The sequence below is a fragment of the Medicago sativa genome, chromosome 5, assembly GCF_051527215.1.
Source record: "Medicago sativa cultivar Bolivia chromosome 5, Bolivia_mono, whole genome shotgun sequence".
NCBI lineage: Eukaryota > Viridiplantae > Streptophyta > Magnoliopsida > Fabales > Fabaceae > Medicago > Medicago sativa.
The window spans coordinates 35,597,114-35,622,500 of NC_140753.1; the positions used below are offsets into that span (position 1 = coordinate 35,597,114).

Consider the following 25,387-nt stretch of genomic DNA (forward strand, 5'->3'; position numbering starts at 1 on the left):
TGAATCGAAACATGTAATAGTTCATAGGAAATCTAACTAGAATATCTATGACTTCCATGGTTTATTTTAAAATTTTCAAAAACGGCCGAAATGGGGGTTAAGTGAATTTCCTTGTTAATTTACGGATTTCACTCGTTTTTGACACTTTTTCTTTCACTAAAAAGGGCATAAAGTGGCCTAGCCTTGATTGAATCGAAACATGTAATAGTTCTTAGGATATCTAACTAGAATATCTATGACTTCCATGGTTTATTTTAAAATTTTCAAAAACGGCCGAAATGGGGGTTAAGTGAATTTCCTTGTTAATTTACGGATTTCACTCGTTTTTGACACTTTTTCTTTCACTAAAAAGGGCATAAAGTGGCCTAACCTTGATTGAATCGAAACATGTAATAGTTCATAGGAAATCTAACTAGAATATCTATGACTTCCATGGTTTATTTTAAAATTTTCAAAAACGGCCGAAATGGGGGTTAAGTGACATTCCTTGTTAATTTACGGATTTCACTCGTTTTTGACCCTTTTTCTTTCACTAAAAAGGGCATAAAGTGGCCTAGCCTTATTGAATCGAAACATGTAATAGTTCTTAGGATATCTAACTAGAATATCTATCACTTCCATGGTTTATTTTAAAATTTTCAAAAACGGCCGAAATGGGGGTTAAGTGACATTCCTTGTTAATTTACGGATTTCACTCGTTTTTGACCCTTTTTCTTTCACTAAAAATGGCATAAAGTGGCCTAGCCTTATTGAATCGAAACATGTAATAGTTCATAGGAAATCTAACTAGAATATCTATGACTTCCATGGTTTATTTTAAAATTTTCAAAAACGGCCGAAATGGGGGTTAAGTGAATTTCCTTGTTAATTTACGGATTTCACTCGTTTTTGACACTTTTTCTTTCACTAAAACGGGCATAAAGTGGCCTAGCCTTGATTGAATCGAAACATGTAATAGTTCTTAGGATATCTAACTAGAATATCTATCACTTCCATGGTTTATTTTAAAATTTTCAAAAACGGCCGAAATGGGGGTTAAGTGAATTTCCTTGTTAATTTTCGGATTTCACTCGTTTTTGACACTTTTTCTTTCACTAAAAAGGGCATAAAGTGGCCTAGCCTTGATTGAATCGAAACATGTAATAGTTCTTAGGATATCTAACTAGAATATCTATCACTTCCATGGTTTATTTTAAAATTTTCAAAAACGGCCGAAATGGGGGTTAAGTGAATTTCCTTGTTAATTTTCGGATTTCACTCGTTTTTGACCCTTTTTCTTTCACTAAAAATGGCATAAAGTGGCCTAGCCTTATTGAATCGAAACATGTAATAGTTCATAGGAAAACTAACTAGAATATCTATGACTTCCATGGTTTATTTTAAAATTTTCAAAAACGGCCGAAATGGGGGTTAAGTGAATTTCCTTGTTAATTTACGGATTTCACTCGTTTTTGACACTTTTTCTTTCACTAAAAAGGGCATAAAGTGGCCTAGCCTTGATTGAATCGAAACATGTAATAGTTCTTAGGATATCTAACTAGAATATCTATGACTTCCATGGTTTATTTTAAAATTTTCAAAAACGGCCGAAATGGGGGTTAAGTGAATTTCCTTGTTAATTTACGGATTTCACTCGTTTTTGACACTTTTTCTTTCACTAAAAAGGGCATAAAGTGGCCTAACCTTGATTGAATCGAAACATGTAATAGTTCATAGGAAATCTAACTAGAATATCTATGACTTCCATGGTTTATTTTAAAATTTTCAAAAACGGCCGAAATGGGGGTTAAGTGACATTCCTTGTTAATTTACGGATTTCACTCGTTTTTGACCCTTTTTCTTTCACTAAAAAGGGCATAAAGTGGCCTAGCCTTATTGAATCGAAACATGTAATAGTTCTTAGGATATCTAACTAGAATATCTATCACTTCCATGGTTTATTTTAAAATTTTCAAAAACGGCCGAAATGGGGGTTAAGTGACATTCCTTGTTAATTTACGGATTTCACTCGTTTTTGACCCTTTTTCTTTCACTAAAAATGGCATAAAGTGGCCTAGCCTTATTGAATCGAAACATGTAATAGTTCATAGGAAATCTAACTAGAATATCTATGACTTCCATGGTTTATTTTAAAATTTTCAAAAACGGCCGAAATGGGGGTTAAGTGAATTTCCTTGTTAATTTACGGATTTCACTCGTTTTTGACACTTTTTCTTTCACTAAAAAGGGCATAAAGTGGCCTAGCCTTGATTGAATCGAAACATGTAATAGTTCTTAGGATATCTAACTAGAATATCTATCACTTCCATGGTTTATTTTAAAATTTTCAAAAACGGCCGAAATGGGGGTTAAGTGAATTTCCTTGTTAATTTTCGGATTTCACTCGTTTTTGACCCTTTTTCTTTCACTAAAAAGGGCATAAAGTGGCCTAGCCTTATTGAATCGAAACATGTAATAGTTCTTAGGATATCTAACTAGAATATCTATCACTTCCATAGTTGATTTTAGAGTTTTCAAAAACGGCCGAAATGGGGGTTAAGTGAATTTCCTTGTTAATTTACGGATTTCACTCATTTTTGACCCTTTTTCTTTCACTAAAAAGGGCATAAAGTGGCCTAGCCTTATTGAATCGAAACATATAAGAGTTCTTAGGAAATCTAACTAGAATATCTATCACTTCCATGGTTTATTTCAAAATTTTCAAAAACGGCCGAAATGGGGGTTAAGTGAATTTCCTTGTTAATTTACGGATTTCACTTGTTTTTGACCTTTTTCTTTCACTAAAAAGGGCATAAAGTGGTCTAGCTTTATTGAATCGAAGCATGTAATAGTTCCTAGGAAATCTAACAAGAATATCTACAACTTCCATGGTTGATTTTAGAGTTTTCAAAAACGGCCGAAATGGGGGTTAAGTGAATTTCCTTGTTAATTTACGGATTTCACTCGTTTTTGACACTTTTTCTTTCACTAAAAAGGGCATAAAGTGGCCTAGCCTTATTGAATCGAAACATGTAATAGTTCATAGGAAATCTAACTAGAATATCTATGACTTCCATGGTTTATTTTAAAATTTTCAAAAACGGCCGAAATGGGGGTTAAGTGAATTTCCTTGTTAATTTTCGGATTTCACTCGTTTTTGACCCTTTCTCTTTCACTAAAAAGGGCATAAAGTGGCATAGCCTTATTGAATCGAAACATGTAATAGATCTTAGGATATCAAACTAGAATATCTATCACTTCCATGGTTTATTTTAAAATTTTCAAAAACGGCCGAAATGGGGGTTAAGTGACATTCCTTGTTAATTTACGGATTTCACTCGTTTTTGACCCTTTTTCTTTCACTAAAAATGGCATAAAGTGGCCTAGCGTTATTGAATCGAAACATGTAATAGTTCATAGGAAATCTAACTAGAATATCTATGACTTCCATGGTTTATTTTAAAATTTTCAAAAACGGCCGAAATGGGGGTTAAGTGAATTTCCTTGTTAATTTACGGATTTCACTCGTTTTTGACACTTTTTCTTTCACTAAAAAGGGCATAAAGTGGCCTAGCCTTGATTGAATCGAAACATGTAATAGTTCATAGGAAATCTAACTAGAATATCTATGACTTCCATGGTTTATTTTAAAATTTTCAAAAACGGCCGAAATGGGGGTTAAGTGAATTTCCTTGTTAATTTACGGATTTCACTCGTTTTTGACACTTTTTCTTTCACTAAAAAGGGCATAAAGTGGCCTAGCCTTGATTGAATCGAAACATGTAATAGTTCATAGGAAATCTAACTAGAATATCTATGACTTCCATGGTTTATTTTAAAATTTTCAAAAACGGCCGAAATGGGGGTTAAGTGAATTTCCTTGTTAATTTACGGATTTCACTCGTTTTTGACACTTTTTCTTTCACTAAAAAGGGCATAAAGTGGCCTAGCCTTGATTGAATCGAAACATGTAATAGTTCTTAGGATATCTAACTAGAATATCTATCACTTCCATGGTTTATTTTAAAATTTCCAAAAACGGCCGAAATGGGGGTTAAGTGAATTTCCTTGTTAATTTTCAGATTTCACTCGTTTTTGACCCTTTTTCTTTCACTAAAAAGGGCATAAAGTGGCCTAGCCTTATTGAATCGAAACATGTAATAGTTCTTAGGATATCTAACTAGAATATCTATCACTTCCATAGTTGATTTTAGAGTTTTCAAAAACGGCCGAAATGGGGGTTAAGTGAATTTCCTTGTTAATTTACGGATTTCACTCATTTTTGACCCTTTTTCTTTCACTAAAAAGGGCATAAAGTGGCCTAGCCTTATTGAATCGAAACATATAAGAGTTCTTAGGAAATCTAACTAGAATATCTATCACTTCCATGGTTTATTTCAAAATTTTCAAAAACGGCCGAAATGGGGGTTAAGTGAATTTCCTTGTTAATTTACGGATTTCACTTGTTTTTGACCTTTTTCTTTCACTAAAAAGGGCATAAAGTGGTCTAGCTTTATTGAATCGAAGCATGTAATAGTTCCTAGGAAATCTAACAAGAATATCTACAACTTCCATGGTTGATTTTAGAGTTTTCAAAAACGGCCGAAATGGGGGTTAAGTGAATTTCCTTGTTAATTTACGGATTTCACTCGTTTTTGACACTTTTTCTTTCACTAAAAAGGGCATAAAGTGGCCTAGCCTTATTGAATCTAAACATGTAATAGTTCATAGGAAATCTAACTAGAATATCTATGACTTCCATGGTTTATTTTAAAGTTTTCAAAAACGGCCGAAATGGGGGTTAAGTGAATTTCCTTGTTAATTTTCGGATTTCACTCGTTTTTGACCCTTTCTCTTTCACTAAAAAGGGCATAAAGTGGCATAGCCTTATTGAATCGAAACATGTAATAGTTCTTAGGATATCTAACTAGAATATCTATCACTTCCATGGTTTATTTTAAAATTTTCAAAAACGGCCGAAATGGGGGTTAAGTGACATTCCTTGTTAATTTACGGATTTCACTCGTTTTTGACCCTTTTTCTTTCACTAAAAATGGCATAAAGTGGCCTAGCGTTATTGAATCGAAACATGTAATAGTTCATAGGAAATCTAACTAGAATATCTATGACTTCCATGGTTTATTTTAAAATTTTCAAAAACGGCCGAAATGGGGGTTAAGTGAATTTCCTTGTTAATTTACGGATTTCACTCGTTTTTGACACTTTTTCTTTCACTAAAAAGGGCATAAAGTGGCCTAGCCTTGATTGAATCGAAACATGTAATAGTTCATAGGAAATCTAACTAGAATATCTATGACTTCCATGGTTTATTTTAAAATTTTCAAAAACGGCCGAAATGGGGGTTAAGTGAATTTCCTTGTTAATTTACGGATTTCACTCGTTTTTGACACTTTTTCTTTCACTAAAAAGGGCATAAAGTGGCCTAGCCTTGATTGAATCGAAACATGTAATAGTTCATAGGAAATCTAACTAGAATATCTATGACTTCCATGGTTTATTTTAAAATTTTCAAAAACGGCCGAAATGGGGGTTAAGTGAATTTCCTTGTTAATTTACGGATTTCACTCGTTTTTGACACTTTTTCTTTCACTAAAAAGGGCATAAAGTGGCCTAGCCTTGATTGAATCGAAACATGTAATAGTTCTTAGGATATCTAACTAGAATATCTATCACTTCCATGGTTTATTTTAAAATTTCCAAAAACGGCCGAAATGGGGGTTAAGTGAATTTCCTTGTTAATTTTCGGATTTCACTCGTTTTTGACCCTTTTTCTTTCACTAAAAAGGGCATAAAGTGGCCTAGCCTTATTGAATCGAAACATGTAATAGTTCTTAGGATATCTAACTAGAATATCTATCACTTCCATAGTTGATTTTAGAGTTTTCAAAAACGGCCGAAATGGGGGTTAAGTGAATTTCCTTGTTAATTTACGGATTTCACTCATTTTTGACCCTTTTTCTTTCACTAAAAAGGGCATAAAGTGGCCTAGCCTTATTGAATCGAAACATATAACAGTTCTTAGGAAATCTAACTAGAATATCTATCACTTCCATGGTTTATTTCAAAATTTTCAAAAACGGCCGAAATGGGGGTTAAGTGAATTTCCTTGTTAATTTACGGATTTCACTCATTTTTGACCCTTTTTCTTTCACTAAAAAGGGCATAAAGTGGCCTAGCCTTATTGAATCGAAACATATAATAGTTCTTAGGAAATCTAACTAGAATATCTATCACTTCCATGGTTTATTTCAAAATTTTCAAAAACGGCCGAAATGGGGGTTAAGTGAATTTCCTTGTTAATTTATGGATTTCACTTGTTTTTGACCTTTTTCTTTCACTAAAAAGGGCATAAAGTGGTCTAGCTTTATTGAATCGAAGCATGTAATAGTTCCTAGGAAATCTAACAAGAATATCTACAACTTCCATGGTTGATTTTAGAGTTTTCAAAAACGGCCGAAATGGGGGTTAAGTGAATTTCCTTGTTAATTTACGGATTTCACTCGTTTTTGACCCTTTCTCTATCACTAAAAAGGGCATAAAGTGGCATAGCCTTATTGAATCGAAACATGTAATAGTTCTTAGGATATCTAACTAGAATATCTATCACTTCCATGGTTTATTTTAAAATTTTCAAAAACGGCCGAAATGGGGGTTAAGTGACATTCCTTGTTAATTTACGGATTTCACTCGTTTTTGACCCTTTTTCTTTCACTAAAAATGGCATAAAGTGGCCTAGCCTTATTGAATCGAAACATGTAATAGTTCATAGGAAATCTAACTAGAATATCTATGACTTCCATGGTTTATTTTAAAATTTTCAAAAACGGCCGAAATGGGGGTTAAGTGAATTTCCTTGTTAATTTTCGGATTTCACTCGTTTTTGACCCTTTCTCTATCACTAAAAAGGGCATAAAGTGGCATAGCCTTATTGAATCGAAACATGTAATAGTTCTTAGGATATCTAACTAGAATATCTATCACTTCCATGGTTTATTTTAAAATTTTCAAAAACGGCCGAAATGGGGGTTAAGTGACATTCCTTGTTAATTTACGGATTTCACTCGTTTTTGACCCTTTTTCTTTCACTAAAAATGGCATAAAGTGGCCTAGCCTTATTGAATCGAAACATGTAATAGTTCATAGGAAATCTAACTAGAATATCTATGACTTCCATGGTTTATTTTAAAATTTTCAAAAACGGCCGAAATGGGGGTTAAGTGAATTTCCTTGTTAATTTACGGATTTCACTCGTTTTTGACACTTTTTCTTTCACTAAAAAGGGCATAAAGTGGCCTAGCCTTGATTGAATCGAAACATGTAATAGTTCTTAGGATATCTAACTAGAATATCTATCACTTCCATGGTTTATTTTAAAATTTTCAAAAACGGCCGAAATGGGGGTTAAGTGAATTTCCTTGTTAATTTACGGATTTCACTCGTTTTTGACACTTTTTCTTTCACTAAAAAGGGCATAAAGTGGCCTAGCCTTGATTGAATCGAAACATGTAATAGTTCATAGGAAATCTAACTAGAATATCTATGACTTCCATGGTTTATTTTAAAATTTTCAAAAACGGCCGAAATGGGGGTTAAGTGAATTTCCTTGTTAATTTACGGATTTCACTCGTTTTTGACACTTTTTCTTTCACTAAAAAGGGCATAAAGTGGCCTAGCCTTGATTGAATCGAAACATGTAATAGTTCTTAGGATATCTAACTAGAATATCTATCACTTCCATGGTTTAGTTTAAAATTTCCAAAAACGGCCGAAATGGGGGTTAAGTGAATTTCCTTGTTAATTTTCGGATTTCACTCGTTTTTGACCCTTTTTCTTTCACTAAAAAGGGCATAAAGTGGCCTAGCCTTATTGAATCGAAACATGTAATAGTTCTTAGGATATCTAACTAGAATATCTATCACTTCCATAGTTGATTTTAGAGTTTTCAAAAACGGCCGAAATGGGGGTTAAGTGAATTTCCTTGTTAATTTACGGATTTCACTCATTTTTGACCCTTTTTCTTTCACTAAAAAGGGCATAAAGTGGCCTAGCCTTATTGAATCGAAACATATAATAGTTCTTAGGAAATCTAACTAGAATATCTATCACTTCCATGGTTTATTTCAAAATTTTCAAAAACGGCCGAAATGGGGGTTAAGTGAATTTCCTTGTTAATTTACGGATTTCACTCATTTTTGACCCTTTTTCTTTCACTAAAAAGGGCATAAAGTGGCCTAGCCTTATTGAATCGAAACATATAATAGTTCTTAGGAAATCTAACTAGAATATCTATCACTTCCATGGTTTATTTCAAAATTTTCAAAAACGGCCGAAATGGGGGTTAAGTGAATTTCCTTGTTAATTTATGGATTTCACTTGTTTTTGACCTTTTTCTTTCACTAAAAAGGGCATAAAGTGGTCTAGCTTTATTGAATCGAAGCATGTAATAGTTCCTAGGAAATCTAACAAGAATATCTACAACTTCCATGGTTGATTTTAGAGTTTTCAAAAACGGCCGAAATGGGGGTTAAGTGAATTTCCTTGTTAATTTACGGATTTCACTCGTTTTTGACACTTTTTCTTTCACTAAAAAGGGCATAAAGTGGCCTAGCCTTATTGAATCGAAACATGTAATAGTTCATAGGAAATCTAACTAGAATATCTATGACTTCCATGGTTTATTTTAAAATTTTCAAAAACGGCCGAAATGGGGGTTAAGTGAATTTCCTTGTTAATTTTCGGATTTCACTCGTTTTTGACCCTTTCTCTTTCACTAAAAAGGGCATAAAATGGCATAGCCTTATTGAATCGAAACATGTAATAGTTCTTAGGATATCTAACTAGAATATCTATCACTTCCATGGTTTATTTTAAAATTTTCAAAAACGGCCGAAATGGGGGTTAAGTGACATTCCTTGTTAATTTACGGATTTCACTCGTTTTTGACCCTTTTTCTTTCACTAAAAATGGCATAAAGTGGCCTAGCCTTATTGAATCGAAACATGTAATAGTTCATAGGAAATCTAACTAGAATATCTATGACTTCCATGGTTTATTTTAAAATTTTCAAAAACGGCCGAAATGGGGGTTAAGTGAATTTCCTTGTTAATTTACGGATTTCACTCGTTTTTGACACTTTTTCTTTCACTAAAAAGGGCATAAAGTGGCCTAGCCTTGATTGAATCGAAACATGTAATAGTTCTTAGGATATCTAACTAGAATATCTATCACTTCCATGGTTTATTTTAAAATTTTCAAAAACGGCCGAAATGGGGGTTAAGTGAATTTCCTTGTTAATTTTCGGATTTCACTCGTTTTTGACCCTTTTTCTTTCACTAAAAAGGGCATAAAGTGGTCTAGCTTTATTGAATCGAAGCATGTAATAGTTCCTAGGAAATCTAACAAGAATATCTACAACTTCCATGGTTGATTTTAGAGTTTTCAAAAACGGCCGAAATGGGGGTTAAGTGAATTTCCTTGTTAATTTACGGATTTCACTCGTTTTTGACACTTTTTCTTTCACTAAAAAGGGCATAAAGTGGCCTAGCCTTATTGAATCGAAACATGTAATAGTTCATAGGAAATCTACTTAGAATATCTATGACTTCCATGGATTATTTTAAAATTTTCAAAAACGGCCGAAATGGGGGTTAAGTGAATTTCCTGGTTAATTTTCGGATTTCACTCGTTTTTGACCCTTTTTCTTTCACTAAAAAGGGCATAAAGTGGCCTAGCCTGTAACACCCATACTAGACGTATCTAGAAAGTCTAGCACGCGCGTTGAATTTAGTATTGGATACATTAAAATATACAACAAAACACGTTCGTACAATAACAATACATCACATAATATCTTGTCTAAAATAAATACATCCTTGAGATCCTTATTCTTCACGCTACAGGTACGAACGAGCTCTTGCTGAAAATCCATTCGGCTACTAGCTTGCCATCCATCCTGATGATCTGAAACAAATAAGGATTGGGATGAGACATAATGTCTCAGTGAGTTCCCCTAAATCCTAGGCTATAGGCAACCTCAAGGGGAAACCTACGGTCACCACGTGTCTACATTACAACCTGGCGGTTGATTATACGTGTGTGGGGACTTGCATACTAGACGGTCGTGCATACTAGAGCCGTCATAGTCTTATCTTAACTTGTTATAGGCTTCACTTCCTATACGTGTCATGGCGGTTGAGGGGAACCTAGAACCGCGTTGCCAAGAATACACTCTATGTATCGAGGCCTAAACATAACATAATCATGTCACGACTCTAAACCGGACAATTAGGGGAAACCTAAGATCGTCGTCGGTATCATGTTCTTTACTTACTCTATTCCATGCCTTATACTTGCCATATAGCATCTAATGCTCTTGTTCTTAACATAAACGTGCATAGATTCATTCTTGCTTGATCGTGAACATATCATAATCATAATCATATCATACATAAACGTATCTAAGTTCATTCATATTGGGTTAGCGTTGAACAAACAATATCATCTTGATTCATTTTAAGGAGAGTCCCGGGTGGAGTAACCCCGAGTACAATCCCATACATGACCGATGTACGTACATCGGACTCCCTCAGTGACATGCGGGTCCCTTACGGCTTAAATCGTTCTCATAATGAGAACCCCTTGAATCCATACCTTCATGGATTGCAAGAGACATGCCACCTACATCTTAATTACTCAGTACCATGTGATCCCCTTACGGAGCCTTCCCCGTTCCCATCATGAGAACCCCTTGAATCCATACCTTCATGGATTGCAAGAGACATGGCACCTACATTACATAAATCATGGTCTTGTCATTCATTTAGGTTAAACCTAATCATGCATACATATTTACCTCGGATCCTTGATCGATCCGATTAGCGGTAACTCATACTTGTTCATGCTTGCACATTCTTAATCATGGTGGAGTGATTAACTAATCAAACCACACCTTAACATACATGTTATCTTATTCTTGTTCATGGGCGAAGATAATAAACTTCGCATCTCAACATCTAGGAATTCTTGCTAACTAACTAGTTCTCGACAACTATGTCGAGGCTCTAGTTTTCCCTCGCTTAATGGATACTTGCTACCCGGTTCATAACTTGTTTCTATCGTATGCCATGCCTTACTAACATGCTTAATACTTGCCTCATAACATAAGAATCATGCTTTCTTTGATCATCATTTAGGACCTTGGTTTGAGGGGTTTACATTCGCAAAAAGACACCACGGAGAAAACCGCATCGCCAAGCCCCATGCCTGCCTAAAGCGAGCAAAACAATGAGATTCTCACTATCTTACTCGCCTAGGCGAGTGATTTCACTGGGGAGGCGAGTGGTTACTCGCGGTGGCGAGTTGGGGGCGAGCAGGACCCCCCATTCGCAGGTCTAGCTCGCCGTGGCGAGTAATAGCTCGCTGTGGCGAGTTAGGACAGTCCAGAACACTTATAAATGGTATTTTTGACCCAAAAACCTCAAACCAAGTGTCTCTAAATGTTATATGACCCTTAGGATCATTAGAAACCTGTAAAACATAAACTCAGCAAGTATTCACAAGACAAGCAAGCATGGCATACAAATGGGGTAACTAAACATATACTTGGACCCTAGAATTTCATATTGTTCATATTAATCATACATGGCATAAACATAATCCCAAAGGGGTGGGAAATCTATCTATGGAACTCACCTAAAAAGCTCTTGAAGCATTATCAAGCTCCTAAGCCCAATCAAGCCAAAACCCTAGTTTTGTTCCTCTTGCTTCCTTTGCTCAAACCATACATTCTTGTCATCTTTCCTTGCAACTCATAACAGCATGGCCTTGATTGATCTTGAAGAAAACCTAGCTTGATTACTCTCCCTTATTACCATAAGCCAAACCCTAACTTTTATACACTTCATCAAGAGGAGAAATAGAAGAAATCAAACATAATATATACTTCCTCAAGCTTAAATGATCACAAGGAAACCAGTTTGGGAAACTTACCAAGAGAGGATTAAATTTCATGAAAGATTGGTGAAGAGGAAAAGAGGGTGAGTAGAGACAACAACAAATCCCAAGCTTCTCAAACTTGAGACAACATAAGAAATCAAAGCATGAAATCCTGCTAGAGAAGAAGAAGATTTGAGATGGTTTGATAGAGAGGAGGAGAGAAAGAGGCGTGAGAGAAGAGAGATGGAGGAGAGAAATTGTTTCTCAACATTTAAGAGAGAGAAAGAGATAAGGAAAGTGAGATATTTTCCAACACAAAACATATAAATATTCCTTTTCCATGAAATTACGGAAATGCCCTTGCCCTAGGCGTATTTAATACGTCACTGATATTTTATCCGTAATAAGCTGACTCCTCATAAAATATTTCCAATAACTTACTTTTCATGAATTAATTCATCTGACACAGTCAACGGGTAATATACTGATACTGACAGGCGGGATATTACATAGCCTTATTGAATCGAAACATGTAATAGTTCTTAGGATATATAACTAGAATATCTATCACTTCCATGGTTTATTTTAAAATTTTCAAAAACGGCCGTAATGGGGGTTAAGTGAATTTCCTTGTTAATTTACGGATTTCACTCGTTTTTGACCTTTTTCTTTCACTAAAAAGGGCATAAAGTGGTCTAGCCTTATTGAATCGAAGCATGTAGCAGTTCCTAGGAAATCTAACAAGAATATCTACGACTTCCATGATTGATTTTAGAGTTTTCAAAAACGGCCGAAATGGGGGTTAAGTGAATTTCCTTGTTAATTTACGGATTTCACTCGTTTTTGACACTTTTTCTTTCACTAAAAAGGGCATAAAGTGGCCTAGCCTTATTGAATCGAAACATGTAATAGTTCATAGGAAATCTAACTAGAATATCTATGACTTCCATGGTTTATTTTAAAATTTTCAAAAACGGCCGAAAGGGGGTTAAGTGAATTTCCTTGGTAATTTTCGGATTTCACTCGTTTTTAACCCTTTTTCTTTCACTAAAAAGGGCATAAAGTGGCCTAGCATTATTGAATCGAAATATGTTATAGTTCTCAGGATATCTAACTAGAATATCTATCACTTCCATGGTTTATTTTAAAATTTTCAAAAACGGCCGTAATGGGGGTTAAGTGAATTTCCTTGTTAATTTACGGATTTCACTCGTTTTTGACCCTTTTTCTTTCACTAAAAATGGCATAAAGTGGCCTAGCCTTATTGAATCCAAACATGTAACAATTCCTAGGAAATCTAACAAGAATATCTACGACTTCCATTGTTGATTTTAGAGTTTTCAAAAACGGCCGAAATGGGGGTTAAGTGAATTTTCTTTTTAATTTATGGATTTCACTTGTTTTTGACCCTTTTTCTTTCACTAAAAAGGGCATAAAGCGGCCTAGCCTTATTGAATCGAAACATGTAATAGTTCTTAGGAATAACACTTGGGTAAATTGGATTACCGCACCGCAACTTACTAGTATAAAATATGTGCTTCACGGAGGCAAAACCCACATATTCGATATTAGTCTTGAAGAGTGTTAAACTTTTGGAAAACATTAAACTTAATATTTCATTTGAAGTAAATATATATATTTTAATCTTATTAAAATAATCTAGTTAAGTTAGATCCAAAAATAACAATCAGTAAATAGAATTACCGCACCACAACTTACTAGTATAGAAAGTGCACTTCGCGGAGGCGAAACCTACACATTTCGATATTAGTCTTGAAGTGTGTTATACTTTGGAAAACAATTTACTTCATATTCTATTTGAAGGATTTTTATTTCGTTCAATCTCATTGACATGTGTATCTCATACACACGTATTTAAAGATGCATTGCATTCATGCTCATAGAAAGCAAGTATATAAAACATTTAAAATATACATGCTAACATACATCTAAAACATGTTAAACATACATCACATACATGCGTTAAGTAAACATACATTTCATGCATCACATACATAAAATAAATTAGGTAGTATGGTTATGACCTCCTAATGCCTAAGAATTAAATAAACTACTTTATTACAATTCTTGTACCCACGAACAAACTTCACAAGCTTTTCCATCAGACTTATCTTTTGGCGTCGTCTTCTCTCCAACTTGAGCAATTACATTATTTAACACTTAAATAAAATAATTAAAATAAACCACGACACGCAGGTCGTATTTAAATAATATAAACCACGACACGCAGGTCGTATTTAAATAAGCTAAATCAACGCCAAAAACTAAGGTCATAACCATATACCATTCACAATTAAAATTAATAATAAATAATAATACCACTTACTATTAATATTATTAAAATAATTGACTAAAACGGCATCCAAGAAACTTGCATATATTTTGGACAAGTCTAATTATAAATAATTCACTAAAACGCATCTGATCCGAAACCGAAAGATATTGATACGCAAGTCTAATATAAAGGCCAAATATTGGGCAACTAATTTTCATAATATTAGCATGTAGTTCAATGTTTTTAATACTATTGAATACATTCCCAAAACAGGTTCAAACAAAATATCCCATATTTATTCTTGAAACAAAATATGCTAGTTGTTCGCTACAAATTTCACACTGCCATATTTAAATACTAGTATAACAACCCGTGCCAAGCACGGGATACATTTTATTTAAAATTCTTTAACGGGGTTTACAAATAAATAAGTTTTTCAAATTTTTGATATTATTTGGTACTTTATCTTCATATTTAAAATTGAAATAATAAATCACCGTTTATTGAGAACAAAAAAGTTACATTTTATAAAGATATAACTATTTTTGTGAGAGCGATAAAATAGTGAGTAAAAGTAAAACTATGCTTAAAATATAAAAACACTATGAATAATTAATATATTCTTAAAAATATATCTAATTAATAAGAGTTCAAATTAACTTTGATTTCTCAGTCAGTCAATATATTAAACAGGTATGATTACCTATGTTTTAATCTACCACTATGAATAAAATTATTACATTTTTTTATTTAATCACAATACTCTCTCGGATTTCAATTATAAAAAAATATCTAACTTCAAATTTCCTCATATGCAATTATAAAAAAATAATCAAGTTGATAGTTATAAATACTTACCTCAGAACAACTTAACTTTTTTTTTTTAGGAAAGGAACAACTTAACTTTTGCCAACAAACTTGTGAGAGACTGCCTTTTAAATTCACCAAAAGATAGAAAAAGAGTACATTCAAATAGATATCTCTTCAAAATTAATTAATAAATAATTAAAATAATAAGATGGATTGACATGTATTCCAAAAAATTCTCCTAATTTTTAAGTCATGCTAAATTGTAATTATTATACAAAAGCCGTTTTTAATTTCAAATAATTTTTTTCATAAAATACTAAGTCGGTTACATTCAGATAATTATTAATGTAATAGGTGTTTCGATTAATATTTATACGGTACATTAAAAATTTGGTAGGTTACAAAATTATAATAAATAACTTGAATAAATTATATTTTGAATTTTGATTCGTTACACAATTACAATCACCTACTAATTATAATTTTAAATATAGTAATTAGTTTTTAAGGTTATATAATTCATTTTCATAGAAGAAAATTATTTGAAATAAAAAACGGCCTTTAATTTTTATATGTATTTTAGAATTTATGTAATTTTAAAACACAAGTAAATTGTAAATTGATAATCTGAAAATTAAAATATTTTTTCATTTTAGGGTCAATACATATAACAATATTAATTTATTCAATTGAAAATAGTAATTCCATTGTCATTGACTCGGTACCAACCAATTGTGCAATCTCATTGGGTAAATCATGAGATGGATCACCCTGCCAAAATATCATAAGAATAAAAGTATCATACATTAGTTATTATTTTTTGTGTACAATTATACATTTCCAAAATAAATATAATATTAGAGCATTGTATTGTAAAAAGGTTGAACAAATACATACAACAATGTTGTTGGACTCAATAATGTCAGAACATTATTTATTAAGCAATCTAGAAACATCTCGATCAAATAAACCAAAAAGTGCACTTACGCTGTCATCAACTACTCGAATCTTGATTTTGAACCTGCATCAAACGGTTTGATGTGTTAATAACAAACTTAAGGATAGTGCTTTACGCTAATTAAAAATATCAACAAATTTAAGTTAGCATATACCTAGGCGTGACGCGCACAATATGACGATCACACTTTTCACAAAAGTACATGTTAGAATCAACATATACCTTTTTGTTGCATGAGCAAGCGGTGTCCACCATCCATCCTCGTCGATAATCTCAATAATTTTTCCCAACACAATAAAAGAGGTGCCCTGCATCACCATACAAAATAACATTATACTAAAAGACGTACAAACTTTATCAAGATAGATCGCTAATAAAACAAAAAACCTTATTAACATTCTTCAACTCCTCAATACTGGTCCTAGGAGTAAGTTTGAGAAACTCCTCATATACAGGTATGCGAGATGAATCTGGTAACTGGATCAATCTCGATGCAAGAAAATTTGTATTTGCACTAAGAAAGCTGTAATAAAAAATATTTGTCAATAATATTATAATTTAATAAAAAAAATGTATTCAATAAATGAATCGTGCAAAAATGTTATATTAAAAAAAACATACCTTTTCCTAATGTTATATAAAAATGTTATATTGCAGAGAGTTTGATTTTTGTGTTGATTATGAAATTCAGTTTGTATTCGATGCGTGATGGTCTATACGAACTACTGTTGCAAGCAACGTCAAATGAGAAAATCATGAACACCATTCCCTCTTGGAGCTGATCCTTGAACTTGTAAATCAATGTTTTTCGTATAGACGTACCAATTCGATCACCTTAGATAAAGATTAAAACACTATACTTTAAACAAAAAAAATACAAAAAAAAAACTAAAACGATACGAAAAATAACCTTTCGATCCATTAGAACCAACTCCAGGGAAAATGGTAGTTTTTTTATTTTTGTAGTCTTGAACAAACCAAGCACGAACAACCCTCACAACCAATGTCCACGATTGTTTTCTTGGCGAAACATCAGAGATGAAGTCGTGTTTCATAGACATCCAAGGAAAATGGTAGTTTTTTTATTTTTGTAGTCTTGAACAAACCAAGCACGAACAACCCTCATGTATCGCGTCATTTTTCGGAGATCAAGGCTATTTGTTAGCTTTTGACTCGCTTGATTATTTCACGACTGAACATTTAATTTTTTAAGAAAAGGGGAAAAAAAGTTCAAACACCCCATTTTGAAAAGATTTTAGGTTCGGGGGTTAGTTACATAAAGGGAAGGTGTTAGCACCCTTTATGTCCGTAGTACTCTACGGGAACCTCTTGGTTTTATTTAATTAATGTGCTATAACTTGCTTATTTTTGAAAAAAAGAATTTGAAATGTTTAAAAAAAGGAAGACCTAATTATCTACATTTTATTGATTTGGAAGGACGAGTGTCCTCTGCCTACGTACCCGTGAGGGATCAAAACCTCGTAGTTCGGGGTAGAAAATGACGTTTGATTGGTTGAGTGTTTTTTATTAGTTTGAAAAAAAAAGTTTTAAAATAAAAGAAAGCCAAAGTGGCAAATGATATTTGTTTGTATTTTTTAATATTGAAAGAAAATTACTCAAAGTGAAATTAAGTGGATTGAAATTTGACTAAGAAAAGAAAATAAAAAAAGACGTCACTTGATTTAGGATCAAGGTTTATTTTAAAAAATGTTTTTGTGTTTTTGAACTATTTGCATGTTTTTTTTGTTATTTTGAAATGATTGGAATGAAATTAAACTAACGGAGCAGAAAAATAAAAGCGTAGGCACCTGATGGTGGCGTTGGACCACCACGAGGACCTTTAACCTAACCTAGAAGCATAATAAGGAAAGGCATACACACACGCACGCACACATGCACCTAAGCTATTACAAAAACCTATTAGTACATTCTACGGTCTGCGATAAAAATAAATAAATTACATTGAGGCCTATTTACATTCTAATTTATGTGCAAGAAAATAAATAAATTACATTAAAGCCTAATTACATTCTAAGTTATATACAATGAATTAAAAACTAAATTAAAATGTGCAATGCTAAAATTAACTAAGAAATGCATGAATTATTTGCATCTAAACCTAATATGCAATATGAATTCTATATGATAAAAATAAATGACATAACAAATCAACAAACGTGCAATGGATAAATGAACGATAGGTATGCAGCCTAGTCTAATAAATTAAATGTGAAAGAGAAAAAATAAAAATAAACATGCATGGTAGTAAACCTAAACTAAAGACGTATTTTTATTAAACCTAATGTACATTCTAAAGTCCGACAAAAATAAATAAATTAAGATGATGAAACTATACTAATATGCATGAGTGATTTATATCAAAGCCTAATATACAAACTAATAATTCAAAAATGCTTAACAACGAAATAAAAATGCAAAAAGTAAACTACAATAATATGAGATACGATGAAATGTAGTTGAAACAAAAAATGCATGAATGGTTTTCTAATGTGCATTGTAATTATTGGAAAATGAATGGCGATCATTTAGATGCTACTAAAAAATGAAATATGACAAATAGAAATAAAATGACCTAAAAAATGCAGCAAAATAAAATGTAAGAATGAAAGAAAAGCATGAGAGTATTTAAAAAAGATATGAATGCAGGAGGGGGTGCAGGAAGTAAGCAAAGCTGAATTGGGCCCAGAGGACGTTTGGGCTAGAGGGTTTGATCAGGGCCGTCTGATTAAAATCGAGTGGCTTTGATTTGATTATAGGAGAAGACTCAGTAGCCATAAGATTAGAATTAAAGGGCTGAGATGCGAGGGTGTATGTTGGTAGGGTAGGTGCGCGCACATAGGATTGCATGGTCTTATAAATCACAAGTACACTGATTTTTGTTTCACTTTCAACATTTCATCTCTCTCTTACCCTCTTCTCCACTCTCGTTCTCTGTTCTCTCTCTCTCTATATGGTTCCTCTTCTTTTTTTTTTTTTAAAACTTCCGAAATTGCTCTTCTCTTGTTCTCTTTGTTCCTATTCTTCTCCTATTTCTTTTTTTTATTACGATTCTTCCTAGTTCTTCCTCTTAAAAAAATTTCAAACAAACATCATGCTATGAACCTAAATCGGTAACTATGACAAAAAAACATACCTTTTATGCCTTTGTTCGGATCCGGTTCCGTTGGTTGTACAGGTGCTTGTGTTGTGGTGTCCGATTTGTTGGTGTTGGCTGATGTTCCTTTGTTCCTTCGTATCTGCTGTTGCGATTCCGCCCTCTGGTGACGTCGCAGATGTTGTGCCTTACTGTGTGTGTGACGGTATAGGCTGCGGCTGTGTTGTGCGGTTGTGACTGTCCTCGCCGCCGTCGATTTGCGGTGTGTGGATTAGTGTCGGTTTGAAATTGATGTTGGGAGGGATTGACGGTTTGGATTTTGAGGGATGTTGATGGTTGTCGGTTTGAAATGGGCTTGTGAGGTCGCAGGTTTGATGTTGAATTGTGCGTGAGTTTTTTTTGTAGGTTTATGATGAGTTTTCTTGTGAATTTCGGCTTGGTATTTGTGTTGTGAATTGCGGCTGATGAACTTGTGTTGTGAATTGAATTTGTGTGCAGGTTTTTTGATGAAGTTTCGGCTGCTGTGAAATTGTGGTGAATTGGCCTTGATTGTGCGTTGAAATTGGCCTCCTTTTCTCTGTGTGTTGCAGATTTAATTTATAGGGAATGGATTGTGACTTTAGGGTTTGTTAAAAAATCACAGAAAGCTTGTGGCTTGAGGAGGAGGAAAAGCAAAGTCTGTTGCTGCAGATGAGGATTGAAACGTGTTCAGATTGAGGCGTGAAGGCTGTGTCATGAACTTGGACATTTTTTGGACAATAATACAAAATAATAAAGAAAATAAAAAGAGATAAGCACTATAAAATGAAAATAATGAAATGAAAAAGGATAAAGACTAAAAAGGATGAGATTGAAATTTAAAATGAGATTAAAATTAAAATGAGATTAAAATTAAAACTAGAATAAAAGAAATATTTTTAAACAAAGTTAAAGTTAGTTAAAAAAACTTAAATAAAAGATGGAATTAAAAATGAAATAAATAATATAATAAAAAAAGAAATAAAGTGAGAAGAGGGGCCCAACTCGGAACCAAAAAATGAGGTATTTTAAAATACCTCTCTGCCCGAATTTTTTAATTGAAAAGACAGATCGATTAGAGTCTCAGGACACGTGTCGGTGTATGAATGGAGGATCCTTAGGTCAAAAATTGGGGTATGACACCTCACAACCAATGTCCACGATTGTTTTCTTGGCGAAACATCATAGATGAAGTCGTGTTTCATAGACATCCAAGGAAAATGGTAGTTTTTTTTTTATTTTTGTAGTCTTGAACAAACCAAGCACGAACAACCCTCACAACCAATGTCCACGACTGTTTTCTTGGCGAAACATCAAAGATGAAGTCGTGTTTCATAGACATCTTTCTTTCCAATAGAAAAAATTACAGAAACAACCAGAATATAGATATTAAAGAAGCAGATAACAGATGAAGAATAGCTATAATTTGTGATTGTTGCTTACTCGTATCCCAAGGCGCTACTATTTATATAGAAAAATAGTACCATAACCGTTAATATCAGTTAGTTATTAATTTAACCGTTTTAAAATTAATATTAACAACGTCTTTAATTTTATAAAATATGCATTAAATGATTGTATTATATTTCATGTAACATACAAAAAAATTAACTTCATAACATTTGAAATTTAATAATATCTTGCAATTTTTTAAGTAATATATTTTATAACGAATAAAAATTAATTATACAACCTCAAAAACTAATTACTATAATTAATTTTTTTGAAGGATACTATAATTAATTTTTTAATTAGTATCACTGCCAACAAAAAAATTTAATTAGTATGTTATTGTAATTGTGTAACGGACCAAAATTTAAAATATAATTTATTCATGTAACCGACAAAACGTTAATTATATAACAATTGAACTTTAATATCCCTAAAAAAACAATTAAAATCTAACAGTAACTTACAAATTATTAGTTATTATATTAATTATAATTTTGTAACCAGCAAATTTTTTAATGTAACGTATAAATGTTAATCAAAATACTAATTATATTAATAATTATTTGATTGTAACGTATCAAATTTTTAATGTAATAAGGTAATGTATGAATCTTAATCGAAACACTAATTTTATTAATAATTATTTGTTTGTAACGTACCAAATTTTTAATGTAACATATAAATCTTAATCAAAACAATAGTTATTTAATAATTATATTAAAAAATGGTTTTTAATAATAGTTATTATTATTTAGATTGCATTAAAAATTAGGAGAGATTTTTGGAACAAATGCCAAATAGGATTATGATGAGGTGGACATTTTTAGAGGAGAGAAATCTTGAAATGGTGCATTTCTAAAAACTCTAAAATGTTAGTATAAAGATATCGAATATATCATGGCTTAATGGCAATAGAATCTAATTCAATTATATTATTATTTTCTTAAATATTTAATAATAAATAATAAGATCAGCTCTTTAATATTATTATTAAACTATTAAAAAAAAAAACATCAATTAAGGCATATTATACGGAAATCTTGTAACTAATTTAAATTCAAAATTTAAATTAATAAAACACATTTTTGAATCCTTCAACATCCAGCAAATCATGATCTTTAATATTTAATAGCCTTTTAAAAAGAATTGATGACCTTTTAACAATTGAGAGTAATTCAACCTTTGTAAAACAAAATTGCTTTAAATCACCATTACAAATTTTAAGCAAATCAAACATCACTTCTAAGACCGATAATTTGCTGGATATAATTTGGTTCAATCAATCATGTGCAATAACAACAACCGTATACAATATGCCAAGATACATACCAAATTGATTCAACTTAAAATTGATGCAGGCTCTTTACGAAACTCTTTTCATAAAATAATATTTAAGTAGTAATTGCCACCGAAAACAAAAGGGATGTGCGAGATACTAAAATTGAATCAAATTCAAGAAATTAACGCAACATGCCTACTGTACACCGTAGTGTCAACACTTGACAAATACAGCTCTCTTGAATCGAATTCAAAGGTATAGCAAAATTGATAACAGCGACATCATACACAAACGATATGATTAATCACATCTTAATCTTAATCTATTCTATATATAAAAGTTGTCCCAAGCCAATTTTGAAGCCCTAATTTTTCCTAAACCCTAATGACTAAAATTCCTGTTTTAACCCTAACCTAAATCTTAATTACGAAACCTAATTTAAACCTAAACCTAACAATTTTTCCTCTCTTTCTCTCACGCGTTTCTTCTTCTTCCTCTTATCATCGTCACCACCGCCAACCCTCTCCCCCCATTCCTTATGCAATCACGTATTACCGCACGGTCAGTTCTCTCCCTCTCTCCTTCTCTCTGCGACACTGCTGCTGTGACCATGGCCTTTTCGATCTCTTTTTCTTTCTGCTTCAATCATTTAAGCGAGTTACTCGCTTGCACACATCAATTTGTTGAACGCACAAATTGATGGATCCAAGACGGCGACCGAAGGGTGATTGTTTACGTCATGAATTTGTTCTGTTGAAGTTCGATTTGATTCTGATGATTTTTGTTTTGTGATTTTTAGGTATGAATTCAGAGAGAGGTTTACGATAGAGAATCCAAGCAACAGATCCGTTGTTGTGGTGAGTTTTGTGAAGCGATATAGTTTTACCGTGAATTTGAATTAGGTTGGGAAAGCTGATGGAAAGAAATGGAATGGATATAAAGGTTGAATTAGGTTAGGATGTTGTGATAATTTCACCTCTGTTCCACTGAAGAAAGTTAATATAAATCTTAATCCGTGTTTTGATTTTAAATCATTTTTGTGATTTATGTGTATTTTAAGATCCGGGTCATTTTGAAGATGTGATGCAACATGTATTTGTTTATGGTATATTAAGAGGATGTAGTTGGTTCTGGAATACAAAAAGGAGGTAACAAAATCCTAAATTTTGTTGCACTTTTTCCATTCAAATTTGTATGTCTATTGTTTTGATTTAATTGTTGTGTCGTTCATGTTGTCTATTCATTCCATTGTTCAAAGAACTAGCTACAATCATAAGCAAAAAAGGTACGAAAATTGTATTTTTTGGTTGTTTCATTGGTATCACTTCAATATCTTTTTATAAATATTATTTCATCTCACCAACTTCGCAATTTGATAGAAGTGATTTAACGTGGTTTCAATTTTACTATTTCCTTCTCACACAATTTATGCTAGCATATTTTTTTTCTTCTGTTTCTTTAGGAGTTGTAACTTCTCTTATAGTTAGTGTGACTAGGTTTGAGTTCACATGTTGAAGATGATGATGGAGAGTGAGGCTTTGATGAGAAGGTGATGCTTTTACAGGTTTCTTTCCCCTTCAGGTTTTTCACTTATAGTTCTTTCCTTTTTGTGTCCTGCTTTTTGAAACATTGTATTTGCATCAAGCTTGCCTTGATTTAAAGCTATATATGTTTTGTTGTTCTCCACTTCTTTGTGTGTGTCGCTGATATTTGTTGTAGTATCTTGCTTGACAATATGTAATTACCTCTTAATTATTTAACATATGATTTTGGTTCATGAAAGGAACATATGAATCTGCTATTATTTTTCATTCTGTGTTGCTAATCATTTGGCAAGAACATATGAAGTGTGTTACATATTTTTGCAAGTGGGCATACTTATGGAATCACATTGTAGCTTACTTTATATCAAGGTACTTTGCTATGTTCTTCTCTATTGACTTCAACCAAGGCACGAGTATTTTCTCATTTCTCTATAGTTTTTTTTTTTTGAGGAATCATTTCTATAAAGGTGTTTGCTCATTATCTGTATCATTTTATGAAGGCAGAGTGACATATGAGAACGATCAGAATCTTAAGGCGACTAAGCTTGGTTTGTGGCTTCTAGGGACAAAGGAAAATGAGGAAGAAACAACATTATCTATTAGAGTCTGCTCTACATGTGTAATGTCTTCCTTTTTCATATTATTTCAAGTTGCAAGTAATTTAAATTGAGTTTTAAGGTAGTTTTCTTTGACTGTTATAAGGAGCTTATTTCATAAGGTTATACTTAGATGTGTATATTTTTTATCCAAGCTTATTTTGGGTTTCTGTGGTGACTTTATCAAAATCACGGTGCACCACCGTGATTTAGAAAAAATTATAGGGTGCAGCTTTTACAATAACCATTATTCTATCCTTTGTGTGCATTTAAAAAATTAACTAATGATTTGCCTAAAGTTTCTAATTTGTTTTACTGGTCTGATTACAGTCCCTCTCTCTGATAATTTTCTACAACTATCGAAGATTTGGTTGAATCAGCTGAGGTTAATTATTTTGTTCATGATTTTCGCAAGATTACTCTTCATTCTACTGTTTTATGCCAAAATTAATTTATTTTGTGTGTGTAACAATGCTGCTTCATAGATGCTTCAGTTCAGTGTTGGCAAGAACCTGTGAGGATGTTTTCTTTTCTACAATAAGTTTATACTTTTTTTCTTTCTACAATCAATGATTTAGGATACTACTGAAGGATGTTTTCTTTTTAAGCTTGAATCTCATGGATTTGATATTCGCTCTAGAGTAAACCATGTGAATCTGTGGATGCCTATTTTATCTTTCGATGAACAGCAGCGACATCCAATTTGAGTTTTCTATATCAACTCATATTTTGTATGTTTAAAAAAGATAGATATTCACCCAAATAAATAATGAAAATCCATTTCATCTTAATTTTATATATGATAGTAATTGCTATCATGATTCTCAATCTTTTTGTATGATGGACAACCAATTAAGTTAACAATCCTTAATCAACACATGGTTGACATTTACTTGCCGTGCATCGAAAAAAATTATGGTAAGCTAGAAGTTTGATCATGTCAATGTATATGGTTGTTGAATATATGGTATGGTAGACTATTATCCATTTTTACCCTCAGTTGCAGGCGTAATAGTTGCTGAATAAATTATGGTTGTTGAACTTTGGTCTGTTAGTAAAATGAGTATGTGGTAAAATAGCTATCAATGAATGTGGTCAGAGATTACGCGCTTTCTGAATGGCAGTTTATCAGAGTTTAAAAAATATACATGAAAAGGACATTGAAAAAAGTTTAGTTTCATTAGTTTATACCAGATGTTATGAACAAAAACTCTTCAAAACAAATTCATGGAAACCCTTCAATCACATTAAGTCCTTATCTGTTGTATCATTAAATTTAATGATTGGATGAGTGAGGGTCATTCATGTTCTGATGTGAATGATGCAGAAATGGATACATGAGGATGCGCAAATCATGTATATTGTAGGTGCCATAGTGTCATGGT

General features: G+C 32.5%; 3 long non-coding RNA genes across 3 annotated transcripts in view; 2 read left to right on the forward strand and 1 right to left on the reverse strand.

Annotated features, from left to right (window-relative positions):
* Positions 1-9,864: 9,864 nt before the first annotated feature.
* On the reverse strand, positions 9,865-12,297 carry LOC146922025 (uncharacterized). Its single transcript, XR_015010823.1, has 3 exons — positions 11,989-12,297; positions 11,692-11,897; positions 9,865-9,960 (listed from the first exon to the last, which is right to left on the reverse strand). It is a non-coding gene; the product is annotated as an uncharacterized LOC146922025 (long non-coding RNA).
* Positions 12,298-17,363: 5,066 nt separating this feature from the next.
* LOC146922026 (uncharacterized) lies at positions 17,364-20,117 on the forward strand. Its single transcript, XR_015012328.1, has 2 exons — positions 17,364-19,497; positions 19,612-20,117. It is a non-coding gene; the product is annotated as an uncharacterized LOC146922026 (long non-coding RNA).
* A 2,389-nt stretch (positions 20,118-22,506) lies between these two features.
* The window catches only part of LOC146922027 (uncharacterized), a 4,427-nt gene continuing 1,546 nt past the window's right edge, over positions 22,507-25,387 (forward strand). The window contains exons 1-2 of the long non-coding RNA XR_015012329.1: positions 22,507-24,025; positions 24,333-24,387. This is a non-coding gene — a long non-coding RNA (uncharacterized LOC146922027). The remainder of the gene's footprint in view (positions 24,026-24,332; positions 24,388-25,387) is intronic.